The sequence below is a fragment of the Microplitis mediator genome, chromosome 6 (genome assembly GCF_029852145.1).
Source record: "Microplitis mediator isolate UGA2020A chromosome 6, iyMicMedi2.1, whole genome shotgun sequence".
NCBI classification, from domain to species: domain Eukaryota; kingdom Metazoa; phylum Arthropoda; class Insecta; order Hymenoptera; family Braconidae; genus Microplitis; species Microplitis mediator.
The window spans coordinates 3291970-3297094 of record NC_079974.1 but is presented as its reverse complement, the minus strand read 5'-3'; the positions used below and the strand labels follow the sequence as shown (position 1 = coordinate 3297094).

General features: G+C 31.1%; 1 pseudogene; it reads left to right on the top strand.

Annotated features, from left to right (window-relative positions):
- The first annotated feature begins 537 nt into the window (after positions 1–537).
- Positions 538–3726, top strand: LOC130669680 (uncharacterized; annotated as a pseudogene).
- Positions 3727–5125: the final 1399 nt, after the last annotated feature.

Here is a 5125-nt window from a genome sequence, read left to right as displayed (position 1 = left end):
CAGAATAGCTTTCTAGGACCTTAAAACGTTGACATCTGATGAAAACTCGATTTTTGAAAATTGAACTGTTTTACGAAAATTTGCAATTTTCTTTGCAGGAAGTTAAAAATGATTAAAAATTATTGCTTACATACAGCTTTCATATTTAACAAAAAAATTTTTTTAAATCTACCACTTAAAGATCTCGAGTCAATGAACAAGTGGCAACTTTCAAATTTATGGTAACTTTATTATTACCCTAGATATCCCTAGCTCAACTAATTTTTCGTCGGATATCTGCTACTTTCAGGGTCATCTTCCATAAGACTATTAATTAAAAATATTTCACTAATCATATATATTCACCGATCAAACATACATTTACTCAAATGAATGCTATTACTCATTACTATTAAAATTATATAACCACATAAACATATTACAAGTTTGCCAAAGTAAAAATTTGAGCCAAAACGTAAATTCAAGTATTCTATTAGAAAAATCAATTAATAATATTGTAATTAACCTTCTACATCGAACGTATACTCGAAAATATCATTAATAATAACTATTATAGAACTTATGTTCATAACACTATTCTTTTTACTTTGAGATGATACTCAATTACACATAATGAATCATAGAGAGCGTGATATTGCCATCTTAGATTTGAAAAAAAAAACCTCAGATTATTTAGTACAGTAAACAATGAAATAAGAGACAAAGATGAATTGAGAATCAAAAACTATTCATTCGATCCGAAACAAACACCACACGACGATATTCGAAACTGGCAATATCGAGCTGAAAAATTGGGGGAATTGACTGGATTTGCCATCGTGCTGCTTTGGAATTCGATCACGATTGATGATAAACCTGTCACAGGTTACATAAAAAAAAAATTGAGAATAGTCAAAGACATTATGAAGCGACTTCTGAATGCTTTGCCCCGAAAATTCACCAACGACAAAATACCCTGGGATGATGCATGGCGACTTTTCTGGATCGATTTGCCAACGTTTTTCTCAATGTAACAAATAATCGGTACCATTGACGAATTAAAACTCAAATACCATCGAACGATCATAAAATTAATACCATCCGTGGACTTGGAGCTTAAATTTGATGACTTTGACCCCGTGATAGATTTTATAAATATATCGGTTTCCCGTTTGGTGACGAATTATTTTTATAATTATCCGGCTTTTTTGGCAGACATAAGTAATCATAAATTTACTGATCTGAAAAATTATTTATCTCAAGAGTATAACAAAGGTGATAAAATTAGCGATGGAATCTATCAAGATTTATCAGCCGTGATGCATGATGACGTAATAAATTATAGTGAATTTTTCGGTCTTGTCAACTCGTTACAATTTCCTGATTTTTATGCTGTCGTTTGCTCGAGTCTCAATTTACCATCAAATCTGTACGATTTCAGCAAGAAACTGATTCCGAAACTTCTCCATCCGTCGATTAATTATACGACCCTTGGACTGATGTCCATCGACGCTATGAAAACTAGTCAGTATCCATATTGGGGCATCACGGGCATATTGGGTGTGTTTATATTCCCATCTGGTGGAATAAGTCTGTTCAAAACTGATAAATTTTCATTTTCCGTGAGGATTCAGCAGCCGCACAGAAAAAACAGTTAACTTGGTTCAAGAAAAATATTGTCTTCCGGATTTTTTTTCTTGATTCAATAAAAGTAAAACACTTGATTCAAAAACTTTTTTTTGGTTCGAGACAGTAAATTCTCTTGCTCCGAAAAAATTGATTTTTGAAGTGAAATTGAAAATTTCTTGGTTTAAGAAAAAAAATTCTTCGCTACAGAAAAGAAGTCATCTCTTGACAACAAATCAACGTTTTAAACGAAAAAAAGTTTAACTTCGGCCAAAAAACTTTTTCTTGCCCCAAGAAAAAAAATTTCTTACTCCAAAAACTCAAAGTTTTGAACGAAAAAAAGTTAACTTAGGCTAAGAAAAAATTTCTTGGTCCAAGGAAAAAATTTTCTTGCTCCAAAAAATAAACGTTTTGATTGAAAAAAAAAAATCCCTTGGGCCAAGAAAAAATCTCTTGGCCCAAGAAAAAAATTCTCTTGCTCCGAAAAATGAATTGCTTAAGTGCAAATAAAAGTTGCTTGGGTCAAGAAAAAAAAATTTCTTGCTCCAAAAGTTTGCTTTTTTAATAAAGACTTTAATTTTTCTCAGTCAAAAATGTATTCTCTCTTCAAAAGGTTGACGTGTGGATTTTTTTGATTTTTTTGTTTTTATTTGAAACGTAATTTTTTGTGATTTTTTTCCGAGCAAAATTATTCAAGACTTGAATTCCAAGTAACTTTAATATTAAATATTAAAGTCATGAATCATGATGTATTATAGGATATACTATAGTACAATTCCAAAGGGTACTTGTAGTTCTGTCAAATGACAGAAGAGTACCCGAACAAAATCGTAATGAATTTTGGAATATAACACTTCTGAAATAAATGTCTCGCCAGGGACACTACATGTCGTAGGCGCGATCTCGTAGCGAGCACCGAACTACTCCCGCTGCTGATGTCTAGCACCGGTGACTTTCCCCTTCTCCATATCGATCTTTTCTTCCAAAAAATTTTTTCTCTTGGCTTAAGCAACTTTTGTTTTCTTGGTCGGAGAATACAAAAATACTTGCGTAAAAAGAATAGTACTTGTTCCGAGAAATTTTATTTTCTTCAATTAAAAAAATGCAATATTGCTACAAAAAAATAATTTATCTTGCTCCAAAAAAAATATCTCTTACTTTAAGAAATATAATCTCTTGAAACAAATGAAAATTTTTTGATTTAAGCGTGAAAATATGTTGACGTGAGAAAAAAAATTTTGATTCACGATAAAAATTTGAAGATAATTGTTTACTTGGGGCAAGTAAATATTTATTTTCCAAATAGATCAAAAAAAAATTCTTGAATCAAGAAAATTTTCCTTGATTCAAGTGAACTGTTCTTTCTGTGCGGGAATTGCGAGTTTCGAAAAACACAGTGGAAATGTTTATGCGGAAGCTTTGGGTTGGATCCAATTACGAAAGTTTTATTTTAAAGATCAATATTATGACGACTTTGTTGATTGGAATGTCTTAAAAAATGAACCAGGAATCATTTCTTATGCAGACGATGAATGTCTGGTGCTCGAGTCTTCAATTAAAAAATTTTACAGTTCAAAAAGTGAATGCAATTTTGTTGGGCGCTTGAAAACTTACTATCTTCTATTCTGGAGATCGAAATGCTTGATAGATAATTTAATTAATTGTCATGTGTTAGAAGTTGGGATCGTGACGGACAATGGATTGGAGTCGATTTATAGAATCGATAATCGATACGATGTTGCAGTTAAATTTCGGTATGATGATAAAAGCAATAGCGGTCTATTAAAATGTTCAATTGACCAGGCGATGGTAAAATTGACCAACGGGTGTGTTAGCATCCAACCGGGCGAAACTGTAACATTTAATTGGAGAATGCTGATTGACGATGGAGTTAAAAGTAAAATGAACATTGATGCATCGCATAATTTTACATTTGAGTATCGGGATTTTAGATATTTGATAGAGTCGCAAAACATGCTGGAGTATTTTACAGTCAAGCAGAATGATGAAGTTATCATGCTCGGGAGCTCTAATCCAACTGAGACAGACTCTATCGCTTATGAAGGTACTGTTTGAGATAGAGATATTGACACAATGATGTATGAAAAACGAGTTGCTTGATTAATCAGCTCGACAATAAAGACCGATTTTGATGATTAATTGACAATTATTAGTCCGTTTTTTTAAAACAAATGGTTGGTTTACACAGAAGACAACATAGATTTAAAATTTAATTTAGTACATGTGGAAAAAAATCATAGTTCAACACAAACAAAAAAAAATTTTCGCGCAAGAAAAAAAATTCTACGTCGATTACAGACCTAGCTCATTGAAAAATTCGATTTCCCATTTAAATAACACGTGAAGATTTTTTTTTACTTTGAGTATTTTTAACTCGTAAACAAATTAATAGATCGAATAGATCGACATTTTTTATAGGAAATTGAACGCTCTACGAAATAGGTAGCTAATTATTTTTTGATAAATCTACTTGTTCAAAAGTTATTAAAGCTTGAAGTAAAGTTCGAGATCTTTCCACTTTTCTGGCGAAACTGTAAGATTTATCATAAATTGTTATGGGTTTTTTTTTGTTGACAATTTTATTTTCTACTAATTATTATCAGTAGAATTAAAAAAAAAACCGATTAAAGCTTAGTCTCCCTTAACTTATATCCTTGCTCCAATATTTTTTTAATATTGATGTCCACTTTTAAATGTCTAAGAAAATTAAAAATATCTAACATTTATCGATTAATTATTTTTAACGTAAAATAACAACAGTAGTAATAACGTCGGTATCAGCGAGCCAATGAGGGAATAGTTGGCTGGGCGGGAAAAATAGCCTGGGTAACGAAAAAAAGTTGATCATTACAAATTTAAAATTTGATTTTAATGTTACTTCAAGGAAATCTCCCGAAATATTCATATATTATGATTGAAAATCCCTAGTACCAAATTTTCGGATTTATTTTGTCTAGAAATATATAAAATTTGTACATATTTTTTTATTTTCATCAACGTCTCAACTTGAGTACAATTTAAAATAAAAATATGGATATGGATTTAAATTTCTTGTTGGCTGGATTTATATGCCAGTGTGAATTCAATTTATTATAAAAAGTTCACTTACATTGATCATATTTCATATACTGTAAAAAGAGCGGTGTTGAAAAAGGACTTGTTTTATGAAAATTGATAAAGAATATCATTTATTAACAAGTACAGTGATTGAGTCAGTAAAAATATTTACAAAGTAAAATATTTTAACACCGGTACAGAATATTTACACCGGCGGCGGCGTTATTCTCACACCGCTTTCGATGTTGAAATTTAACACCGCCGATTTTAACACCTACACCGCTTGGACTTACCCCGGTGATTTTTTACAGTATAGTGAATATCTCGATTTTAGTTAGTTAAAATTAGGAATGAAGAGAGAAAATCAATATTGTCATGATTGGTCCTTTTTGAGGAGTGGGGGTAAAATTTACCTTTCCGATAATTCGTCAAAATTTAGTGG